The sequence below is a fragment of the Macaca fascicularis genome, chromosome 7 (genome assembly GCF_037993035.2).
Source record: "Macaca fascicularis isolate 582-1 chromosome 7, T2T-MFA8v1.1".
Taxonomy (NCBI): Eukaryota; Metazoa; Chordata; class Mammalia; order Primates; family Cercopithecidae; genus Macaca; species Macaca fascicularis.
Genome location: NC_088381.1, coordinates 117068941 through 117095246, shown reverse-complemented (window position 1 = coordinate 117095246; position 26306 = coordinate 117068941).

The following is a 26306-nucleotide window of genomic DNA, read 5'->3' as shown; positions in this document are numbered from 1 at the left end:
CTCCCTTAAGGGAAAGTAATATTGCTCCAGGTGTAGTTTTTCACATAATTCCCTTTGCACTCTCCCCCAACCCCTACCTAGGATATTTTGTGTACTTTGTTAGCATAAAGGGAGTATTTTCAGCCATTTCTTTGATCAAATTGGGAAATATTCTGGGCACTCTTCAAAATGCTGTGCAAATTCTCAACTCAGCACCCTGCTCAAGTGTTTCCTTTTCCTGTGATGCGATCCCAAACCTAACTCCACTAGAAAGTACACTCAGCTCAGATGACAGCTTTTCTGAATGTCCTAAATTTTGTCTGATTTAGCCTGTATTGAAGTACCCCTTTTTGTTGACTCTTATCTGCATTAGAAGAAGGTCTTTCCTTTGTCTCTTCCGCCTTTCTCTAGTTATTTGATTTGTATGTGTTTTGGCTTTCAAACTGCTATGTAAAGTCTGTGGGACTAGGGCCCCTGTCTTATATATCCTCTACACTCCTGTGATGCTGGAAACAGAGTAGCCACTGAGGAAAAAATGGGTGTTGATTAACTGAATGACATCCAGTGAGCAGTGTTGTTTACTTCCTCATGCCTTTGGCTTCCTTTGTGGGAAGGCCCAGTGTCTTCATATAGAAGTGGCTTAAAGAATATTAAATGAATATATGAATGTGATAATTAAAGAGATGTGGTCCTTTTGTTTTTATTTTGCTTTTTTTTGAATTAGGTGACATGATCTTTTTTAAAAAGTCATAGAAATGTTATAAAACCTGCCTGAAATGGAGTATTCCAAATGGACATGTCAAATATGGTGACAGCCAGCTGTACAGGACACTGAAAACTAGGCAAAAAGATGAGACAATAATGAGTTTCTCCTTACAGGGACAAGACCATATGCTTAGACCCCATGCTATATGGGAAATGGAAGCTCTGATTGAGAATCTGGGCATCTTAGTCCCGTGCCTTTGGTCTGACCATGCTTTTTTATTGGTTTTAAGAGTCTGACCACTTTGGCTAAGAACAAGCCTTTCCTAAATACCATTGGAGAAAGTGATGGGGATAAAAACCAACCCAAAAAACCCAAAGCTGCTGACTCAGCAGCAGTTCCAGCTAGAGGAGCGCTGTGGTGGTAGGTCGTTTGTAACAGAGAACAGCTGTCTTTGGAATATCGGTGCCAGAAATTCTTCTGCTTGACTTTCATTGTATGTTTCTTGCCAGGAGAGCTGTGTTGTTCATGGGGTGCACACTTTTTTTGTAAGATTGTTTTGGCTTTACAATCTGTTAATATGAGAGATTTTTTTTTTTTGACTCTAAAAATGGCTTGGCGAGTGCAGCATCAGTGATGTGCCCTCTTGTTGTTTTCCTTGGAGGCAGGTGGCTATGTAGGCTTCTCAATATTCCTTTGTTTGTGCAGCATTTTGATGTCATCTCATCAGTGCTGACTTCAGTAGGGATGGAATTTTTGAGTTAACTTCTGTGTGTTTTCTTTGTGAAAAATACATTTAAGAGAATGTAGTTGAGGTGCTGTGGCCTAGAGATCAAGGGACAGAAACTGTTTTGACTTCAGCCTTGGAGAGATTTGTTAGGGGCTATGTTAGCAGAACTTGAACTGGTTAGAAATAAACTGGTAGTTGTCTTTTGTGGAAGGAAGCACCTAGGAATACTCAGATGTCTTTGTGACTTGGAAAAGAATCTGCTACCCTAAAAATGTCCTAAGAGCTAGTAGTTATTTGACCTATTATGAAAATTATCCTGCAAGATTTTTGAGAAAGATAATATAAGGAAACTACATAAATGTAATGCCTTAAAATAAAATTAAATCCTTAACCCTGTGAAAAGATACATTTTTCCTTTTCCTATCTGAATATTAACTTTTAATTACATTAATGTCTGTGTATTAAATCTTTGCTTTTTTTTCTAACTTAAAGGAAAAAACTTCCCTCCTTTTCAAGGATAGTTCCTCCATTTTTGCTGATGATCTCATTTATTTGGACTACTTTCAGAGTAGTAAAATAAATTTCTCTTCCTTTTTTCATTTGCATATTTATTCCCTCTTCCTTCCTTGGCTCCTTTGCCATTTATCTACAATAAATTAAGGTTTCTCATCATTCTGAAACCCACTTTTTTTTTGTAACCTTACTTCCCTTTGGTCTACTGTCCTATTTTTCTTCTTACTATTAATTGAATTCAATTTGGCTTTATGGATTATGCATAATGTTAGCTACTGGGGTGCAGAGATGAATTAACATAGAGTGTCCGCTTTCAGATAGCTCATGGTCTACTAGAGGATGCAGACAAAGTGGATGACCTGGTAGACTGTGCTAAGTACAAAGCAGAGTTAGACATTGAAGAATTGAAGGACACAGAGCATGGGACATGTGACTGCATCTCAAAGTCCAGGAAGCTTTCTCAAAAGAGATCATACTCTAGTAGAATCTTGAAAGATTAGTAGAGAAGATAGAAAGTCCCGCATGGGCAGGCAGAGAAACATGAGAAAATTAATATATGATTTGGCACCTTGGAAGGCATGGCTTCTCTGGTAGGTGAGGCCCATATAGACCCATACAATAGTTCCGTATGCCTTACAAAGGAGTTTTAGTTTCCTTTTGCATTTGTAACAAATTATTATAGACTTGGTAGCTTAAAACAATACAAAGTTGTTATTTTACAGCTCGGGAGGTCACATGTCTGAAATGGGCCTTATGAAGCTAAAATTAAGGGTTGGCAGAATTGTATGCCTTTTGGAAGCTCAAGGGGAGATATTGGGGGGAATCCCCACCCCTGATATTTATCGTGGGTTCTTTTCTATTCCCTAAGTGTCTCAGCTGGTTTGAGAAATAAAGGGAAAGAGTACAAAAGAGAGAAATTTTAAAGCTAGGTGTCCGGGGGAGACATTTCATGTCGGCAGGTTCTGTGATGCTCCCCGAGCCATAAAACCAGCAAGTTTTTATTAGTGATTTTCAAAAGGGGAGGGAGTGCACGAATAGGGTGTGGGTCACAGAGATCACATACTTCACAAGGTAATAAAATATCACAAAGCAAGTGGAGGCAGGGCGAGATCACAGGACCACAGGATGGGGCAAAATTAAAATTGGTAATGAAGTTTCGGGCACACATTGTCATGATAACATCTTATCAGGAGACAGGGTTTGACAGCAGACAACCTGTCTGACCAAAATTTATTAGGCAGGAATTTCCTCATCCTAATAAGCCTGGGAGCGCTACAGGAGATGGTGGCTTATTTCATCCCTTCAGCCGTACAAGGTGGCCACCTCAAGGGGGCCATCTATAGACCTACCCTCAGGGCGCATTCTCTTTCTCAGGGATGTTCCTTGCTGAGAAAAAGAATTCGGGGATATTTCTCCTACTTGCTTTTGAAAGAAGAGAAATATGGCTCTGTTCCGCCTGGCTCACCAGCAGTCAGAGTCCAAGGCCATCTCCCTTGTTCCCTGAACATTGCTGTTATCCTGTTCCTTTTTTCAAGGTCCCCAGATTTCATATTGTTCAAGCACACATGCTCTACAAACAATTTGTGCAGTTAACGCAATCATCACAGGGCCCTGAGGTGACATTCATCCTCCTTACCTTACGAAGATGATGGGATTAAGAGATTGGAGACAGGCATAGGAAATCACAAGGGTGTTGATTGGGGAAGTGATAAGTGTCCATGAAATCTTCACAATTTATGTTCAGAGATTGCAGTAAAGACAGGCGTAAGAAATTATAAAAGTATTAATTTGGGGAACTAATAAATGTCCATGAAATCTTCACAATTTATATTCTTCTGCCGTGACCTCAGCTTGTCCCTCCGTTCAGGGTCCCTGACTTCCTGCAACAGGGAGAATCTGTTCCTTGCCTTTTTCAGCTTCTGGAGCCTGGCTGTATTCTTCAGTTTATGGCTGTGTTACTAGTACCGGGGACCAGGACATGCACATCTTTGGAAGGCTATTACTTTTCTTACACAGAAAGTGTTTGAATTTATCCTGAAGGCAAGAAGAAGCTCTTGACACACATTTAGCCAATGAATATGGTGGTGCTTTAGAAATTTATGCTTTAGAAGAATCACTCTATGGAAAATAGACACTGGAGGTAGGGGGAAAATTAAAAGAATATTGCAGTTGTTCATGCAAGAACAATGGGATCCTAAAACAAAGCAATGGCAATGTGGATGGAAGGGGAGATGGCAGACTTAGCTAAAAAAATGAATATGGAGGCTGGTCCAGGTCTTTAGGATGAGTCATCCTGGATGACTCTCAACTTTCAGTCTTAGGAGCCTAAGTAGACAGCTATTCCATTAACCAAGATAGAAAATACAAAAGAAGGTACCAGCAGATTTGGGGTAACAAAATATTTGACTTCGGTTTTGGTTGTGTTGAGTTTGAGCAGAGAGGCCTTGTACCCAGCTGAAGAAGATCTGGAACCCAGGAGAGAAGGTGGTATTTGAACTCATAAGACAACAATTGTATAGAAGAGATTGCCTAAAGATAGTGTGTAAAATGAAAAGATTTAAGGGTCAAGTCTATGTTATTAATGACTGGTCTTACAGAGACCTTGCTATGCTTTTTACAAGTAGTGCTGAACACAAACCCATGTATGTCTTGTATTTTGTTCAAACTCATGGTAAATAAGAGCAGAGAATTTTTGAGGATAGGAATAACCTTTATTTCTGAATCTCCTCTTGTGTCCTCCCACTGATTGAATGAATACTCACCCACATCCAGGCATAAATCTAGATTGGAGTTATATTGCATCTCTTTGTGTTAAAATATAAATCCTGAATTATTAAAATCAATAGCATTTTTGGTCTGTTGATACCTTTACCAATATAGACCTTTACTTATTTACAAAAAGAAATATTTGGGGTTTCTCCCATTTGAGAATTATCTTTCAAAGTCACAATTAGTCACAGAGTCACAATAATTAACCTATAATTAGCTTAAACATAGATGCTTTCCAGGGAAGTAGTTGAAATGTGTGTGTTGTCAGTACTGGACATCTGAAGAAAAAGTTTATTTTCTTTAATGAATACACAAAGTTTTATGTTTTGTGTTTTTTTTAGTCACAAAGTTTTATGTTCATTCCACACAACTTTATGATCCTGTTAGCGTCAGTAAGAAGTGATCACTTGGACTCAGGAAGGGGAACATCACACACCGGGGCCTATCATGGGGAGGGGGGAGGGGGGAGGGATTGCATTGGGAGTTATACCTGATGTAAATGACGAGTTGATGGGTGCAGCACACCAACATGGCACAAGTATACATATGTAACAAACCTGCACGTTATGCACATGTACCCTACAACTTAAAGTATAATAATAATAATTAAAAAAAAAAAAAAAAAAAAGAAGTGATGAGAGACAATCTGGAAGTTCTCAAGGCTTCCAAACTCTCCCTGGGTTTATTTTTCCAGTTAATAGCATCCTTTCCTGTCTTTTAGAAACCTCAGAGCTTCAGAGTCATCTTTGGCCTTGCTTTCCTTCTATTTGTTCAACTGGCCACCAAAATTGGTCAACTGACCTCTGAAATGACTCATCATTTTCTACCTCTGATTTCTCCCGAGCTCATGTGTTGTGCTGAACCCTTATGAACCTCAGTAGGGAAGGCACTCGGTTCAAAAGGCTGAAGAACAGAGACCCAGAGCCATCAAATGAGACATGGGGTTTTATTAGGGGCTTACTTACAAGAAAGAGAGTCCAGGCAGGGTGGGCTTGGCAGGAAAACAACAACCTCTTGCAAACAGCATACAGTTTATATAGCATTTTCACTTAGCATTCTCTTCTTAATGACCTACACCTGGCAACCTTCATTTAACTCAAAACTTAGGGCCTCAATCCCCTGCACAGCCTGTGCTCCATGAGACAGGACAGGGGCTCAGATGTTCCTCATAGACAGGGAATGAATCTCCAGGTAGGCCACTTCTGGATCCCCTAGCTTGGAACACACATTCAGGGGCATCTGCCATATAGGGTCATTCTAAGGGTGTGCTTAAGTTATTGCTCTCAGGTGCATTTACTTTACATTTTGAAATAACTTTTTAATAAGTCTCTCAGCATCTAGCCTATCCCCAGTGCTAGTTTATTTTGAACATTGTCAACTAGGTAAGTTTTCTGAAACACACAACTGATCAAATACCATACAAACCCTTCAGTAGCTCTCCACCGCCTGTCAAATAAAGCTCCAAACATCTAACAGCCAAGACCCAGCCTGCCCTCCTCTAGATATTTCCAACCATGGACACCCCACTCTATGCTTTGTGATTTTCTTTCTCTACTGTTCTGATGGGAATGACCTTCCTTTTTCTGCCTTCCTGCCTTCTATGTTGACTTAGTGAACACAGACTTATTTTCAAAGGTCCAACTCAAGGGGCATCTCCTTTGTGTGTCTTTTACTCTCTTCTACTGCCACTACAAGTGTTTTTGCCATATTGACTCTCTCTACCTTAATTGTTATCCCCACTCCTCACCCCTCCTTACCACTCTCAGATTCTGTATCCTTAGCACTTAACTGGTATTTAATAATGATTGAATGGTTTGATGGAAAATCTAGTTAGAGTCTAGTTTCAGTCCCTCTCCTGATTGACTATGGGTCTCTTTTTCTCTTTTGTTTGCCTATAAAAGGGAGAAAATCTAAGTACAAGCTTGTCAGATCAGGTCATGATAGGCTGAGTCTCTATTGCAAGTGTTCTTAATTTACATAGTGAGGTTTTAAGATGAAGAATGAGAATGTTACTCAAATCTTGTACAAACAGGTGTTTGTGCCTGGGTGTGGCTAGCAGGTACAATATAACTCCAAGTCAGATTTATGCTTGGGAGTTTCAGAAGCAGCCATTCTTATTATTTTCTTCCAGGCATGCATGGTAAAACAATTTCACAGGTATGCATACTTTAATCTTATTCGGTTTTGTGGGTTTCCCAGGAGACTTGCTCATGTCTTTCAGGTATCATATGGGCTGTTGTCCAGGGTTAAAGAGCAGGTAGAGCTGCAAGTAATCTTTGATAGTGAAACCTGGCTTCTATTCAGAAACATGAAAATTTAATCTGTTCCAGGATTTGAGAGTCCATTGGTTATCAAAACCCCCTAGTTCCTTAAGGCTATGGACTCTTTGATTGGGTTATGAGAATGTACTCACTGGGCTAAACAACAATCTTGCTTTTATCTTTCCAAGATTTGAGTAAATTGTGCTTATATTTTATGGAAAGCCAGGGAGGTAGACACCACCTCATGGAGAGATGCAGTCAGAAGTGTTGTATTGGGGCTGGGCATGGTGGCTCACGCCTATAATCCCAGCACTTTGGGAGTCTGAGGCGGGTGGATCACTTGAGGTCAGGAGTTTGAGACCAGCCTGGCCAATGTGGTGAAACCCTGGCTCTACTAAAAATACAAAAATTAGCTGGGCGTAGTGGCACATGCTTGTAATCCCAGCTACTTGGGAGGCTGAAGCAGAATAATTGCATGAACCTGGGAGGCAGAGGTTGCAGTGAGCTGAGATTGTGTCATTGCACTCCAGCCTGGGTGACAAGAGCAAAACTCCATCTCAAAAAAAAAAAAAAAAAAAAAAAAAAAAAAAAAAAAAGTAGTATTTGTTTGCTGATAAAAAAGTACCATTGAACAGATGTTTTAAAGAATTGAAGTTTATTGTCTCCCAGTGCCGGATGCTTGATGCCCAAGATCAAGGTGTCAGGAGGGTAGGTTCCTGCTGAGGCTGTGAGACAGACTCTGTTCCAGGCCTCTTGCCTAGTTTCTCGTGGTTTGCTGGCAATCTTTGGCATTTCTTGGCTTGTAGATGTATCATCCTGATATCTGTCTTTATCTTCTCATGGTGTTCTACCTGTGTGCATATGTGTCTCTGTGTGCAAATTCTCCCTTTTTATAAGGATACAAGTCATGTTAGATTAGGGCTCACATGAATGACCTCATTTTAACGGAATTATCTCTGTGGAAACCTTGTTTCCAAATAAGTTTATACTCTGAGGTACCGGGGGCTAGGGTTTTGACTTGCTGTTTTTGGGAGATCCAATTCTACCCATAACGAATGGTATATGCTGGTCTGGCACACTGGCTGTAGCCCTGCAGTAAGATCTTGGAGGCTTCCGGCTGGGCCAGTGTCAGGAATCAGTCCTTTGGTGCTGGACTATGGGGATACCTGGAGAGCTCTTAGAGAGAGGATTGAAGGGAGGTGCTAGATAAATGTGAGGCAGAGGCTATCTACCAACTGGCAGGACAGCAATTTAAGTATCATTCCTGGGTAGAGAGATTGATTTACTTGGCGGTATATTTTAGGGGTGCTGAGAGGGCCATTTCCTTGTAAAATTCCTATTTGTTGATGAATACTTGAACTTATGTCAACCAGTTTCTACAAGTTATAGAAGTTGTTGCTTATGAAGTATTCATTTTGTGCCAGGCATAGGTCTTTCTCATCACACTCTATAAGGACGGTGTTTTATTCTCTACAAGATGAGAAAACTGAGTCACACTGGTAAAACAACTTGTCCAACGCCACAACTAGTAAGACTTCCAGAGTCTGTGCTGCTAACCAGTATAGTAGTATGCCTCTATGTAAATTCTATGTAAATAGCATATGTGCTAATAAGAGACTACCATATTTTCACTGTTCTTGGGTGGGTCTCATGATACATTTTTAAATGATTTTTTGCACAATCTATTTCAGATTCATTTTGTAGTAATGAGGAACATAGAAAATATATAAAGCTAAAGATTGGCTCACTGGGATGCAGTCTATTTCCTCCTCTTCCTTTCTCCAGCAGCGGTCACAGGCCTTGGCTCTGAGCATGGCCACATTGATTAGGGGCAGATGTTATATGATCTGAGAAATTTTCCTGGCCTCAGCTTTTGATAATGTCTGAAATTTTAATCCTGGGGATTCATTGTACTTATAGGAGCTCGCAGATAAATAGTTGTTGATATGATTTACCTATATGGGGATATTCAACTTTGAGTACCTACTCCCTGCTGTTAGCATTTTAATTACATCTGAGATTACTTTCTTAGGTGACTAGCTGTGATAAGACTCTCAAGGACAGGGACCTTGTTACATTGATGGTGTAGAACTTGGCTGATGGTGGCCAAGGAATCCAAGAATATAATCAACCAATTAATTAATCAATTAGTTGATGCCATTAATATTTATCAAATACTTCTTCTGGGCCAGATATTGTGCTATATGCTGGTATAGAGCAAAAAAGAGAAGCTGAAAGGAGAAGTGTATAGAGCTCTGAAAATAAACCCCATGATTTTGGGAGTTTTGCCTCAGGCTAGCTGGTCCTTCTCCAATACAATATTATCTCCAGTGGCTAAAGTTCAAGATGAGATGTTTCCAGGGAGAGATGATGGGTAGTGATCTATGGAATCTTGTTACTTTGCTTCCCTTCTTTTGTTTTTTAGTTATGCCACAGACTATGAAGCTCTGTACCGGAATTGGACGAGTCAAGGGAAGATAAGAACTCCCACCAACATTCATAGATCTGGAAAAGAAAATTCATTCATGTTTAGGTTGCTACTTCAGATAAAGAAAACTTTTAGAATTATCTGTGATTAGAGTTTTCTGTGTTGTCATTTATTATATCTCCTGTCAATACAGTGTCTGACACATAGGAAGCACTAACTAAATGTTTTTACTCTTTTACAGTTGAGTTAAATAGTATTTTTCTATATGGGCAGAAAATAATTGCTTTGGTTCTCAAGGATATCTGAGTTTTCAATTCCTTAGATTGTAGAACCTGAGGACCTTCATTAATTAGAGAAGTTAAACACACACACGAAGGAAAAAGTTGTATCCCTTATCTTAACACCCACAGAATGGGTGGGGTAAAAATAGGGCTATAGTGGGTAGCAACTTACTGAACTCAATATCTGGAAAAAAAGATTCTCCAAGAAGACTGGCTGACTGAATTGAAGCATGGGCATACAATAACATTAGAATTTTCTTTTTTCTTGCTATTATCTTTATGAATGACCTGTTAGAAGTTTCTAAATATAGTTAACTATTTCAATTTTCTCAAAGTTTTTCAACTAAGAGAGCCACAGAAGCACACTATGGTTGAAAACTTGGAAACAGTACATGTCAGAACCTGGGTGATGAATTTCTCTTCTTCTGCACTGCTGAATTGATAAATGGGAACTGCTGACAAATCCATACAAATGAGAACTTTCTGGACGGTGGGCAGTGATGAAAGACAGCTGTTTTTTGCCTGTTGGTTCCAGATTGTCCTGTTTTACTGCATGCTTGGCTCTTGCATATCTCTTTCTGTGCTGGTAAAGGTAAATTTTTTTTTTTATGGGGAGCGCTGGTGTTCTAAAGGATGTTCCAGATGGGAATTTTGGGGTTAAGTACTTGCGACTGAGAGCTAGCCTTGATATTTTGGTTCACCTGCTAGTTATCATTTAAGATGCTTGAAAAATTAGTCCTTTTAACAAACATTTTAAATGTTTAATACCAATCTAAAGTGAAACCTGTATCTCTTGTGTTGATGATACAACAGTTACTCTATCTAGTAGTTAACTGCATCAATAATGTTCATTAATGGAACTTTTATGGCTGGTTGTTGGGTTTACCAGTAATCTCTAGTTTTCTTGCTTTATGAATATTTGAGACACAATTATAGAGACTATTTCTTTCCCTCAAGAGGGCTAGTTTTCCCTCCATTGATTCTCCTATTTCTATAGTATTTTACAGTACTAAGCTGCCTTTTATGTTAGCTTACTACCAACTCTTAAGGTCATTAATAATTCATGCTCCAGATGTGTGACTTGGTAGCTTTAATTAGCTATTACTATTTTCTAGAAAAGATGATTTTACTTTTGAGTATTATTACATGGAACAAACTACTTAAAGAATGTATATACTTAAAAATGAAATAATTTTATTGGAACTGTGTTTTAGGCTCCAAATTTACTTTCCTTTTTATTTTCCTTTTATTTTAGGAATGAAAACTTGTTTATAAAATATTATTTTTGTATATTAGCATATTTTATACTTTAAGTGCTTACAGTGTTTTGGGAATGCTTTTGCATTGCCTTTCCCCAATATCCCATTTCCACTGCCATCTCAAATTTCAAGTGGTTAGTTTATATTCTTTTATAGGCTATAAATTTGTAAGCCATGTGAAGAATGGCTTGTGTTTTTGTCTAGTGTTTCATAAGCCTTTGTACTTAGTCTGACCACAACTGAGCATCTTTTAAAGACTTGAAATGATGACTTCCAGCCATTGTATTTTGACTTAGCTGACTCGAAGGGCCCTGAGCCTTCAATCAGGCAGAACTTGGCTCCAAGAACAATACAGCTCAATGCATTTCTATGGAAATAGAGTCTCTGTGTACATGTTGCTCTCCTTATCAGAAGGTATGGCTGTTCAAGTATCCCAACAGCTGTCATAAAGATGTCTTAAAACTAAATTAGTTCGAACTCAACTTGAATGCTTCAGAATTCACAGGAAGTGGGGAGAGAAAAGATGTTGTAAAATCTAATACCACAATTTGCCAATTTTTTAAAGCTTTGAGCCATAGGGTTTGACCAATGTTCCTCTGAACTGGTCTTTTTAAAGTGATGGTGGGATAATTTTATGATTGAAAAGTTCTGTAATTAAATGTAGCATAAAAGAAAACTTTTAGAACTAAAGAAGTTTAGAAAACCATGTAAGTTTGGGTTTAATTTAGCGGGATGAATGAACTCATTCTATCTGAATAAGTGCCTCTAGATAAACCTGAGAAAATCAGAGAACCCATTCTAGTGATATGTTTTTATTTACTTCTAGAATGACGGTAAATAAGTCAGTCTGGGAAAATATTCCAACTGAGGTAAATTGTTAGATATGTAGAGGTTTACATAGATTCACTTTCTTGTGAACTATTTGGGTTAATGACATGTTGAAAAGGTTGTCTAAAATTTTTTTGGTACTTACAGCTACTTTATCGAGTAATTGCTATTCTTATTTTAAATTTTATGATACATAGAATTCTGTGTTATCAATTCTGAGCTTCTTTTGCTACTATTTCAATTGAAGTAAAAACTTTACAGTACAACTTTTCCTATTAGGCAAGTAGTTTTATTGATTGATTAATTGTCTAATTTCAAATTAGGTGTAACTATGTGTGTCTAGCTTACCACCATAATGTTGCATGTGGTGTAAATAATTATAGAAAGGACTGTGCTAAATAGTGGTTTGCCAAGTATTCACAAGCTCACTGAACATACCAGGCAAAGTGTTAATTTGCCTGTTTTATTTCTGTCTCTGTTATCAATAGCCTTCAAGTCTTCTGGGATTGAGGTTTGGTTTCTAGTCACTTGCTAATTGCCATTTGAATTATAATTTCACAAATAACAAACAGAAGATTAAGTCTCAGCCTTTAAAGCCCATATTTTTTTCTCCATGAAAAAATTAATTTATTTCTGTGAAAAGAGTGACACTAGCTTTTACACTGATTTTAGTTTCTTAGGATAAATGAAACTGGAAGGAGTTCTGTTTCCTCATTAGGACTTAATACCCCTGTTCAAAAACCGTGGCTTTATTACATTTTACATTCCTTTTGCTGCTTTGCCTTGTTAAGGTTTCTGTGAAATGATTTCAAGGGCTGATTGCATTTCAGAGCATATTTTAAATGGAAATATGAGTCCTCAAGGGAATTTATGTTATCTTGGATGTACTTTAAAAGAGGGAAGAGGAAACAAAGATACAGGGGAGGGGAAAGCAAATAAAAGGAACCTTTCTATGAAGAAAGATGCGCAATAGGTGTGCATAGGGGAAGTCGTATTAATTGACAGAAGTTTATTTTATGGGGACTCTAAAAGGTAACTGTCAAACTATAGTGCTGCATTTTCAACTACTAGTTTAGTCAGGATTCCTTCAGTTGCAAGTGACCGAAAACCCAACCTAAACTGGCTTGTGTTGTTAAAAAGAGAGAGTTTACTGGTACATATGAGTCATATGTGATACAGCCTCAACTGTGCCTGAATTCATGGCTAAAACTATACAACCAAGAACTGGGTTCTTGATACCCATTTATTGGATCTGTTTCTGCAATGTTGGCTCTATTTTGGGACCTCACATAGTTACTGGGTGCCTGTCAGCAACTCAGAGATTTAAATCCAGGATAAAAAAAGTTAAGGTGTTGCCTTTGGATGTATTTCCTTTGGGGGAAATACCAGAAGGGTATGTTTGCACCCTGTCTAGCCTCTATAGACTTCAAGAGCCGTCTTAGTTCAGGCTGCTATAACAAAATACCATAGATGAGGTGGCTTAAACAGCAGCCGTTTATTTCTCACAGTTCTGGAGGCTGGGAATTTTTGGGAGACACAAACATTTAGTCCATTACAAGAGTCACGATTCCTCACTTATCTGTGAGAAGGGATTGGGCATCCACTGGCAGAGAACTCATTCCCACTAGCAGGTGACAACGCTGTGTCTAGGCTGCTCTTTAGTTCCTGCTTTTATTAAACCCAAATCTGTTCTTTTGTAGTTTCTGCCCTTTGGCACTAGTGCTACCTCTTGGAACCACATGGAGAAAACACAAGGCTACACATCAGATGTAACAGAGCATATTTACACAGTCTATATGTTCTCCTGGCACAGCTCTGCCTCCAGTGCTGAGGAGGGTCTCTGTCTGAATCCTACCTGAGAGTTCTCCCACCCAGTGGTCTTTTTGATGAAAATACCCAAGGCTCTGATAAAGGAGAAACATTACCCTTTTTAGTGGTTATATCTGCAGTTCTCTTTCTGTCTACCCAAACCAATGCTTCTGGAATGGGAGTTCAGTTTGAAGTTGGTCTCTTAATTCCTAGTAATCCACTTGCAAATTGTATTGGTGGATGAGGCAGCTAGGTGCTAGAATTCTGTGGTGTCAGTACTCTGTGTCTGCTTGACATGAACAGGTTTTATTTTTACTTTAAAAGGTGGAGCAGATAGACTTTCCAGCATGCTTTCTTCCTTTTTAAACCCCATCTGCTCTGCAGTCAGTAGATACGTGAAGGACCATGGGTGTCAGCTGCCAGCACTTTTGCAGTCTCTTGCTGTTTGTTTCCCAGAAAGATTGTCTTTGTGCCAGTGGCGTGGGCTTTTTGGAGTATCTAAACTGTCACGCTACTTAGCCGCCCTGGCAGGGAAGCCACTAGCAGCAGCTTTTCAACTGGCCCTCTAAACTGGACAGGAGAGAGAGAGCTCAGGGACAACTGATGCCGGGGTGTGACTAGGACATCCCTTTCAGTCTGTTATAAACACAGGATCTCAGCTTTTGGACTGTAACTAGCCTGCTCTAGGAATCCTTTGAGCACATAAGCACGATTGACATGGTGCAGACATGGCAGCCTTGGTAGCTTGCTAAGCCTTGTATGCCAGTCAGCATATTTAGAATCACCTCCTCTCTCAGCAGCAGGTGCTAACATCACAGTGGGAGTGGTATAAACTAGGGACAGCCCTGGAGGAGTTACGAGTGGGGCTAGAGGAAATTAGCTCACAGCAGAGTCCATAGGAAATAAGAGAAGAGGAAAGGCAATGTGGCAGAAAGAAATTCTATGACAGTAGTGAAACCATTGTACAGTGGACTTGGTGATGCACAAACATCTATGTTAACACAGAACTGCTGACTGGGGGAAAGCACCATACCGCTAACTTGACCGAGTAGTTTGTAGTTCCCTTGTTGGGCAGATAAAGCTTACATAAATGTGGTCAGAGTTTTACATCAATGCAAATTATTAACGTTTTCTCAGATCCTGCCTGCTCTCTGATTTTACCTCAAAGAAAACTAGGACAAACGCTGGAAGAAATCCCATTAGGGAGATTCTGGCTTATCCAGAGCAGCCTCAAGGGTGGCCACGCAAATGGATTTTCAGGGCAAGTGGAGCAGATGTGTTGTCAGCCCTCCTCATTACCAGTTTATCCCTCCCTGCCCCAGGAAAAGGCAGGAAATGGGCAGGGCTGGCTGGGCTGGCTAACCCCACCACAGCTCCCAGGCCATATGAGACTTAGGATGCACATTAATAGTTTCACCATGCTCCTGGCCTCTTGCCTTTTTCCCTTCATCCTTTTCTTCTGTCAGCAATAAATATTTACTAAGCACCTCTTAGGTGTCAGGAATTGTGTTTGGTGTTAGGGAACCAGAGGAGATGAACACGGATGCAGTTCCTGCCGTCATGGAGCTTATAGCTGAGCAAAAAAGAGAATCAAATAGTCATATAAATATGTGTATGGTTTTAAACCTGGATAAGTGCCAGGAAGGAAAGGTGTAAGATGCTATAAGAGTGTCTAACAAGGGGCATGCCATGAGGTACTGGAGTCTGTCCACCTGCTCACTCAGCACCTTCTCCAAGACAGACAGTGTAGTTCTAGTAGGGCCCCTCCCTATATTGTTTTGTTTCAATTTACCTTTCTTTTCTCCAAAGTTGCATTGCAAAAATACATACTTTGGTTCTTCAATTTATTTTACCTTCATTTTATTTTGTCAACTTCAATATTCACCTTTTCAAATCATTGTTGACGGTGCATGGATTACCTAGCACAAGGCCTAGCAGGTAGTAGCTACTCAATATTTATCAGTTCCCTTCTCAGCAGAAGCCTATGTCTTGCGTTTATAATGACTTTCTCTAAGGCCCTAACAGCTCACATCTGACCAAGCAGTTAAGTTACTATGATGAGAAGTTGGGATCCCTAAATCCAGTCTCCAGCTCAGTGAACTCTTAGGCTTCAGAGATATAGATTTCAAGGCTTCAAGAGATACAAGGATGGGTTTTGGGGGAATTTTATTGTGTTCCTCTTGGAAGATGGGCTTTGACCATTCTTTATGAGTATGAGGTCCAGACAAGTCTTTTGCACTAGGAAATTTCTCCTGTCATTATGTAACTACTAATATTGTATGTTGAACTCACCTCTGGTCACTCAATAAATTCCACTGATGCAACAGTAAAATCCTGTTCTTATCAAATTTAGTTCTATTTTATACATATGTTATTAGTACTAGAAAAGTTGACATGGGTGTAACTTTCTCATTCTTATCAATAGGAAAGCGCTAAATTGTAAATTTTCATTTAAATATTGCTAATTGGATAGCTCACACATAGCATTTTAATGGTTTCTGGGGCATCTCAGGGCAAGTTTTTTCTTGAATATTGATTTTGGAGAGCAGGGGGTCAGCGGGGAAATATGAAATAGGTAATTCAAATGCATTTAGCAAATGATTTACTGAAGATTGGTTTTATGACACTACTCTTGCCCTTTTCCATTAATGTTAGAAAATATATTATGCCATAGGAATTTTTATGTAATACTTGCCATTCAGTCTCAAAGCAAATAGGAAATTTGCTTGTAGTTTTGTGCTCATTAGAATTATTTTTCAACCAGAAGGATTTTCTGAAATCAGAGTGTGGCCTTTTTGGTCTATGTGATTTGCAGGGAGAATTGCTCAGTGTTTCTTCAAATCCTTCCCTAATGGCTGATCCTCGCACAGCTCTCATATGTCAGTGTATTTCTGAGTGAGAGCTTTACAAAAAGGTGGCTGCAGAAGTTTTCTTTTTATACCAATGTAAACATCAGCTTCTACTAAATGCAAATGTTATGCACATGATTGGAGTGATATCATTTTATTAAAACTCTTCTCATAATCTACCTCTAAAAGGCCTTCTGTTTCCATTATAGGGTTATTGATGCTAAATAGTTCAGCAAATTGGGTTGTTGAAGCGCATCTGCCATGCATTATTCATTAAGTACGTCTTTCACAAATCATAGCTGTCTGTTGCCTAATCCTGGAGTCCCAGTAGCACTACTTCTTGGGGAATCTGCTTCCTTTGTGAGCCAAGAAATGGAGTCACAGGCATATCTATCAAGGCAACACTTGGTTACACTGTTGTCTTCAAAATGTAGTGCATAATGGGGAAAAGGTTTAATTAATGTTCTACAGTAATGTGTCTGTTTATAAAGAAATAATGTACTATAAAATTAAGTAACGTATAGTGAATGTACCTCCTAATGGCGAGGCTGGCATTTTAAGTGATCAGTAAATCACTTAAATATTAGGACTTTCTTGAACAAGGGTAATAAAAGGAGACATTTGGAAATGGTAGATACCGGTACATACAATTATCCACTAAATAAAACATTTTTATTGTGATCACAGTGTTAATCACATTGTAGAACAGCCTGATCAGGAAATGTGAGAAATTGTATATGAATTTTTTCATCTCTGACATGATTAGTTTTTGCATTAGAATGTAAGTCCCAAATATTTAAACCAGGATATGGCTTTCCTCAGAGGACAGTCCTGCTTTAGTTTCCTGAGACTGAAAGATTATTTGTAAAACCTCTAAAGCTGCTTCTTCCCATGATTAAACTCTTCCTTATTTGGATCAAGGTATGTAGGCGTGGGACTTTCCTCCAGCACCCTACCTCTGGGTTGTCTTTTCAGCTGTTGGGGTAGAACTTTTTATTCTTAGGCCTTTGCTGCTCCTCTCGCATTGATGGGGGCTTTCCTACTTCTGGCATCTGCAGACACAGTCAGTTCTGTATGGTCCCACTGGCCCAGTGCTTCAGTAGGTGACGTCCCTCTGCTTAGAAGAAAGAAGTCGGAGGGCTGACCAATAAGACTTAATGTTGTCAGGCTGTCCCCTGGAACTGTTTAACGTTGTCTCTATGCCCTGCCTTCCTTTGATCATGGAGGTCACACCCGAGCAAACAAAATTGACAAGGGGGCTGTATTGTTTCCCTCCAAGAGTTCAGGCTTTCCCACTTAACTCCTCTTTTTTGGCACAATACAGTGGGATCATCAAAATTTTCTACTTTAAGTCTTCTAACATCATGCTCCCAAACCATCATGTTTCATCCCCGATCCCTCACTAGTTTTTTCTTTTAAAGAAAAGCTTTTAAAAGAGCAAGTTGACAAATAGTTACATTAAATACTTATCATTAAAAGCAAACAAACAAAAATTTGAGATCTCCAGTCTTTGCATATTATGCATGATTAAGAGTATTCTTCAAAATGGAAATTGTATTTGAAGTGTTAAGCAAACAGTCATACCTTTAAAATGCTTTAGAAAGCATCCATTTATATTTAATCTTTTACTAGGCTAATGTATGTAAGATAGACTGTCTGTGGAGGGTTTTGTAAAACAAAATTGTAAATTCCAAGATGTTGTGCTTAATGGGTTGTGGTGTCTGAATCCCAGATCTCTACTGATGAAAATTTGGCAGGTTGGGAAGTGAGATGAGAATTTAATGAACAAAATCTAATCTAAGAGATGGAAATGCTATTACTCTCAAATACAGAGAAATTAATGGGCTGGAAAAGGTATGAACAGTTTCCACAGTGGCACAGAGTGGTTTCCATAAAGGAGAGAATTGGGGCTGGTTGGTTGCAATGTGTATCAATGTGCTGATGGCCAGGGCTGAGCTTGGTCAATGGGAATTATGAATGAGTTGTTCCCACAGCAGATCCCTTGGTTTAGTTCATATTGGTTTTCCAGAGCTCTGTCGGGGTGAGGGTAGGAGTGGGAGCTGTTTTAGATTGGTTTAAATGCCTCTGGATGTTTGTTTCTTTAATTTGATAAAACTTCAGGTAACCAGAAACTTTTTTACTGTGACCTTGAGTGGTAAGGACATAACCACAGTTATAAGACAGAAATTCAAAGATTTTAATGAATAGAAAAAGCTTCTCTTACAACCAGTTAATTTTCTCTTTAAATTCTTATCCAATTTCTCTTCTAGTGTAAGTCAAAAAAGTCTGTGAGAAATATCCCTTGCTAGAATTTAGTTATGAACCAAAGCCAGTTGCTAGGGCAACCAGGCCAGAGGCAGTTAATTAATTAACCTTTGTCATTGTGTACAGATAAAGCCACTGAGTCCTGCCTAGAAAATAAATGGGCAAGGTCAGGGTGCTTTCATGCTCTCGGGAGTGGTGAAGAAGAGCCTTGCCTTAACCTTATTCCTGCTCTTCTCCACCTCCATTTCCCAGCAGGAAGTGGGTGGCTTTTGTTTTGAAGTCAACAAGGGAGAAAGATGAAGAAGCAGGGCATGAACTCAGGAAGCTTATGGAGAAAAGACCCTTAAAGGGAACAAAACCATGGAGCTGAGAGATAAGCTATTGGTTAATGCCTAGTAGGTGGCAGAGCCTTGTTTTCTCTTTCTCTGTCTCTGATTCATATTCTCTCTCTCTCTCTCCATCTCTGTGCCTGTGTGTGTGTGTGTGTGTGTGTGTATGTGTGTGTGTTGGGGGATGAGTGAGAGCTAAAAAATATCTGAGTGGTTAGAGATCATTCCAGGTCAGTGAAGAATACACAGCACTGTGGTGTCAATGAGGTCTGGGTTTCTAAAGAATCACAAACAAGGCCCCAGAGAGCTAGTGACACAGTTTGTTTACTGACCGCCATTCTTCAAGTGGCCCATTAGATGGTAAGTGGTGGGCAGTGGGTGGCTCTGTGCCTACAGTGCTGATTGTCACCAAAACAACATCAGAGGGAGTGATGGTCAACAATAGGGTAGAGTAGGTGGTCTCCTGATCATATTCCCTCAGCATCAACAATTAAACAGCTATCTATGGATGAAAGTGCCTTTGGGTGAGCTTTGGGATTTAGGTAGGAGGTTGTGAAATCTTGGTGGAACCCAACATCTAGGAGAGCCATTTTGAGAGGACAGACCTGAGTCCAGATCTGGATCTAGAACCCATACCCAGAAATATACCCATCCCATTGTGGACTCAGATACAACTCCATTTAGCCCTGGTCCTGCCTCCAGAGCCATCTGCCAAGATACCTGGGAGGAGTCATGACCATTCATGCCTTAGGTGACAGGCTTAGCAACCTTAGTCTCAGCTGTAGACTCTGAAATTGTCCTGTAATTTGGCTCTAACCCCTCTTAGCTGGGTCTGAAAGCAGTTCTGCCCACTCAGGGACCTGGTGGGAGACATACCTATCTATGCCTTTGTAAGCAGGCCATTTGACTTGGATCTCACTGCAGATCCTGACATGGCCTTGCAACTCAACTCCAGCACCTCTTAGCTGCAGCCTGAGCAGTTCTGCCTACCCGTAGACTTGGAGGGAGACACATAAGCCCATGTCCCCAGAGGCAGGCCTGGAGACATTGGTCTCAGCCGTGGATGCTGAACCATCCCTGTTATTGAGTTTCTGTCAGCCATGGTATGAGACTAGCACCAGCTGCCAAGGGACCCACCCAGTCACACAGTGGAAGTTCTCCCAGGGACACCTGGAGGAAGCTACACCCATCTGCATACCTTGAAACAGGCCTGCCATCTGGAAACCCTGAAGCAGACCCACATCTTTGCACCAGCCCTACTGACCAAGGTCCTGAAGGCAGTTCAGTCTACCCAGTGACTGCATAGGATCCATGCCTGCTTGAGCCCCTGGTAACTGTGAACCCAGCAGCAGTCATGTGACTCAGCTCCAACCCCAATTTACCATGATTCTGGCAATCCTATCAGCCCAGTGACCCAACAGAAGAAGATCTTCACCTGCTAAAACCGTGTATAAAGACAGGACTAGGTATTTGCTCCTTTAAATGCACAGACACCAATGCAAGGCTACACAAATAATGAGGAATCAGGCAAATATGAACCACTCAAGGAAAATAGTAAAGCTTTAGCAACTCACCCCAGAAGTAGAGATCTATGAATTGCCTGAAAACAAATTTAAAATAATCCTAAAGAAGTTCTATGGGATGCAAGAGAACAATGATGACAAACTAAATCAAGGAAAGAGTGCATGAACAAAAGGAGAATAGAAGTCAAAATAATATAAAAGAACCAAGCGGAAATACTGGAGCTGAAGAATACAGACGCTTCCTGATATACAATGGGGTTATGTCGTGATAAACCCATTGTCAATTGAAAATATAATAAGTTAAAAATGCATCCAATACACCTAATCTATCAAATGTCATAAATTAACCTAACCTATCTTAACTGTGCCTATAGTTGCCCTAAAGGACATTAGTCTATGGTTGGGCAAAATCATCTGGCAACACAGTTCTCTGTAGGGGTATTGGTTGTTTCCCCTCATGATCATGTGGCTAAATGGAAGCTATGGCTTGCTGCTACTGTCCAGCATTGTGAGAGGGTACTGTACCACTTTCTACTAAAAGCCTATCACTTTTGCACCATCAGAAAGTAAAAAAAAATTGTAAGTCAAACTGTCATAAGTGGAGGACCATCTGAATAATGATAGAACTGAAAAATTCAATCAAAAGCTTCAAGAGAAGAATTGAAAGAGTTGGCTAACTCAAAGACAGGTCATTTGATATTAGTCAATTAGAGAAACAAAAAGAAAGAAGAATCTAAAAGAGTGAAGAACACATAAGAGTGAAGAAAGCACCATCAAGCAAATGAGCATATGAATTATGGGATTTTCCGAAGGAACAGAGTGAAACAGAAGTCTTATTTTAAAAATACTTGCTGTAAACATTCCAAATATTGGAACGGATATGGACTTCCAGATTAATGTGTTCAAAAAAATCCTAAAAACCTTAAAATATCTAAGACATATTATAACCAAACTGTGAAAAGTCAGAGAGTCTTGAAAGCAACAAGAGAAAAGAGATACTAGAGAACTCTCATAAGGTTACCAGTAGACTTTTCAACAGAAACCTTATAAGCTAGGATGAAGTGCTAAAAGAAGAAAAACCTACCAAACAATAATACTGTACCCAGCAAAGCTGTCCTTCACAAATGAAAGAGAGATAAAGACATTTCTAGACTAACAAAAGCTGAGGGAATTTCATCATCACCTGCTTTACAAGATATGTTAAGGGAGTTTTTTGAGTTGAAACAAAAGGATGATAAGTCATGACATGAAAACATATGAAAGTCTAAAACTCACTGGTAAAGGTAAGTGTATAGTCAAATTCAGATACTCTAAAACTATAATAGGGATGTACAAATCACTTTTAACTCTAGTGTAAAAGTTAAAAGACAAAAGTATTACAATAACTACAGCTATAAGAATTTGTTAGTAATATGCAATATAAAAAGATGTAAAGTGTGACATCAATAGAATAAAATGTGTCAGGGGAGGGGAACAATGAAAGTATAGTGTTTCTGTATGTGTTTGAAGTTTTTTCCAGCTTAAAATAGAATGCTATAACTACAGATATTTTAAATAAGTCTCATGATAACCTCCAGTAACCACCCAAAGAAAAAAATCTCTAGTAAATTCACAAAAGATAAAGAGAAGGAATCAAGCATAACACTAAAAACAAACAAGCAACAAATCACAAAGGAAGACAGCAGAGAGAAAAAAGGTGCAAAGGAACTATAAAACAGTCAGAAAAAACAAATGGCAATAGTAAGTCCTTCCCTATCAATAGTTACTTTAAATGCAGATGGATTATTTTTCCAATAGAAAGAACAGAGTTAATAGAACTATCATATAATCAGGCAATTCTACTACTGGGTATATATCCAAATAAAATGAAGCCAGTATATTGAAGAGATGTCTGCACTTTCGTGGTAATTATATTATAGCATTACTAACAATAGCCAAATATGGAATCAACTTACGTCCATCAACAGATGACTGTATAACAAAAATGTGGTATATATACACAATGGAATACCATTAAGCCTTAAAAAAGAATAAAATACTGCATTTGTGACAACATCGATGAACCTGGAGGACATTACGTTAAGTGAAATAAGCCAGGCATAGAAAGACAAATATGACATGATGTCACTTACATGATGGTATTGCTTTCTTAATTTCTTTTACAATGTTAAAGTCATATAAGCAGAGAGCAGAATGGTGGTTACCAGGGATTGCGGGGACGTATATCAAAGTTTATAAAGTTTCAATTAGACGGAAGGAATAGTTTCTGGAGATCTATTGTACATCATGGTGACTACAGTTAATAAAGGTTTTGTATACTTGAGGATTGCTAAAAGAATAAATGTTCTCACCGCAAAAATGGTAAGTATGAGGGGTGATAAATATGTTAACTAGCTTTATTTTTTTAATTTGTGAATTAAAGAAGACACCAATGTGGCAAAATGGATGCTATGATATGGATGTTTGTCACTTCCAAACCTCATGTTGAAATTTAATCCCAGTTGTTGGGAGGCAAGGTCTAGTGGGAGGTGTTTGGGTCATGGGAGCAGATCTCTCATGAGTATATCAAGGTTCTCCCTTAGGAGTGAGTGAGTTCTCACTGTGTTAGTTCCCTAGAGAGCTGGTTGTTAAAAAGAACCTGACACTTCACCCCTCTCTGTGTGAGCTCTGCATATGCCAGTTCCCCTTCACCTCTTACCACGAATAGAAGCAGCCTGAGGCCTTCACCAGACACAGATGCCTCATCTTGCATTTTGTAGACATCCACAATTGTGAGACAAATAAACCTTTTTTCTTTATAAATTATGCAGCCTTAGATATTCCTTTATAGCAACACAAAATGGACTAAGTGAATAATAATAATAAAAAGAAGATCCAACAATATGTTGTCCACAAGACTCACTTAAGCCTTAAGGACACATATAGGCTGAAAGAAAAGGGGATAAAAAAGATATTCTATAGACAGGGTAACCAAAAGAGCACATATATTGTGAAATGATTAAGTCAAGCTTGTTAACATACTCATCATCTCACATACTTATCATGTTTTTGTAGTGCAAACATTTAAGATCTAGTTTCTTAGCAATTTTCAAGTATACAATACATTATTATTACATATAGTGATTTTATTTCCATCAGATATATACCCAGAAGTGGAATTTCTGGAACAAATAGTAGTTCTGTTTGAATTTTTTGAGGAAGCTCCTTACATGACGTGTCTCCCTGTCAGGAGTCATGGGGGTCAGGGACCCACTTGAGGAGGCAGTCTGTCCCTAAGCAGAGCTTAAGCATTGTGCTGGGAGATCTGTTGCTCTCTTCAGAGCTGGCAGGCAGGAATGTTTAAGTCTGCCGAAGCTGTGCCCACAGCTGCCCCTTCCCCCAGGGTGCTCTGTCTCAGGGAGATGGGAGTTTTATCTATAAGCCCCTGACTGGGGTTGCTGCCTTTCTTTCAGAGATGCCCTGCCCAGAGAGGAAGAATCTAGAGAGGCCATCTGGCTACAGTTGCTTTGTGGCACTGTGGTGGGCTCTGCTCAGTCCAAACTTTCCGGTGGCTTTCTTTACACTTTGAGGGGAAAACCACCTACTCAAGCCTCAGTAATGGTGGCTGCCCCTCCCCCCACCAAGATCAAGCATCCCAGGTTGTCTTCAGACTGCTGGGCTGGCAGTGAGAATTTCAAGCCAGTGGATCTTAGCTTGCTGGGCTCTGTGGGGGTGGGATCCGCTGATCAAGACCACTCAGCTCCCTGGCTTCAGCCCCATTTCCAGGGGAATAAAGAGTTCTCTCTCACTGGCATTCCAGGGGCCACTGGGTTATGAAAAAAAAGCTCCTGCAGCTAGCTTGGTGTCTGTCCAAATGACTGCCCAGTTTTGGACAGAAACTCAGGGCCCTGGTCGTGTAGGCACCCAACTGAATGTCCTGGTCTGCAGGTGGCGAAGACTGTGGGAAAAGCATAGTATCTGGGCTGGAATGCAGCATTCCTCAAAGCACAGTCCCTCATGGCTTCTCTTGGCTAGGGGAGAGGGTTCCCTGACCCCTTGCACTTCCCAGGGGAGACGACGCTCCACCTGCTTTGGCTCACCCTCCATGGGCTGCACCCACTGTCTAACCAGTCCCAATAAGATGAGGTGCATACCTCAGTTGGAAATGCAGAAATCACCCACCTTCTGCGTTGGTCTCTCTGGGAGCTGCAGACCAGAGCTGTTACTATTTTGCCATCTGGCCCTGGAATTTATTTCTAGGCTTTCAATTCTGTTTCTTTGGTCTATGCATTTGTTTCTATGAGTATCATGCTATTTTAATGTGTGGATAAATTTATGTTTGGATATATCTTTGTAGTATATTTTGAAGTCGAGTAATGTGATTCTTCCAGCTTTGTTCTTTTTGCTCAGGGTTGCTTTGGTTATTTGGAGTCTTTTGTGGTTCCATTCAAATTTGAGGATTGTTTTTTCTACTTCTGTTAGGAATCTCATTAGTGTTTTGATAGGGATCACGTTGAATCTGTAGATAACTGGATAGTATGGACATTTTAACAATATTATATTAATTCATGAACATGGGACATTTTTCCTATTGTTTGGTTTCCTCTGCAATTTCTCTCATCAGTGTTTCACAGTTTTCACTGTAGAGATCTTTCACTTCTTTTGTTAAGTTTATTCCCAAGCATTTTTTTTTTGGTAGCTATTATAGGTGGTATTGATTTTTTAATTTCTTTTTCAGATTGTTCACTGCTGGAATATAGAAATGCTATCGATTTTCACGTTTGTTTTGTATCCTGCAACTTTACTGAAATTTTTGACCAGTTCTAATAGATTTAATTGGTATAGTCTTTAGGTTTTTCTAAATATAAAATTATATAATCTGCAAACCACGAGAATTTGACTTCTTCCTTTCCAATTTGGGTACTGTTTGTTTGTTTATCTTGTCTAATTGCTCTGGCTAGGACTTCTAGTATATTGTTGAGTAGAAGTGGTGAAAGTGAGCATCCTTGGCTTATTCCAGATGTTGGAGAAAAGGCTTTTAGATTTTCCCCATTCAGTATGATGCTATGGGTTTGGGTCATATGGTCTAGGGTCATATTTGTCACATATGGCCTTTATTATTTTAAAGTATTTCCCTTTCATAACTAATTTGTTGACAGGTTTTTTTTTTATCATAAAGAGATGCTGAATTTTATTGAATACTTTTTTGTCATCTATTAAAATCATCATATGGTTTTGGTCCTTGATTCTAGTAATGTGATGTATCACTTTCATTAATTTGTGAATCCCACTTAGTAATGGATGATCTTTTTAATGTGTTGTTGAAATTGCTTTGCCAGTATTTTGTTGAGGATTTTGCATCTATGATTATTATAGATGTTGGCTTATAGAGGATTTTGGTTCATTTGTTTGTTTTTGTATCTTCATCTGGCTTTAGTATCAAGGCAATGCTGGCCTCATAGAATGAGTTTGGAAGTATTCCCTGCTCTTCAATTTTTTGGAATAGTTTGAATTTAATTGTTGTCTATTCTTTAAACAATTGGTAGAATTTAGCGGTGAAGCCATCTGATTCTGGACTTTTCTTTGATGGGAAACTTTTTATTACTGCTTTGATCTTGTTACTCATTATTGGTCTGTTCAAGTTTTCTGTTTCTTCATGGCTCAATATTGGTAGGTTTTATGTGTCAGAATTTATCCATTTCTTCTAGGCTCTTCAAATTATTGGCATGTAGTTTCTCACAGTAGCCTCTAATAATCCTTTGAATTTTTTTGGTATCAGTTGTAATGTCTCCTTTTTCATA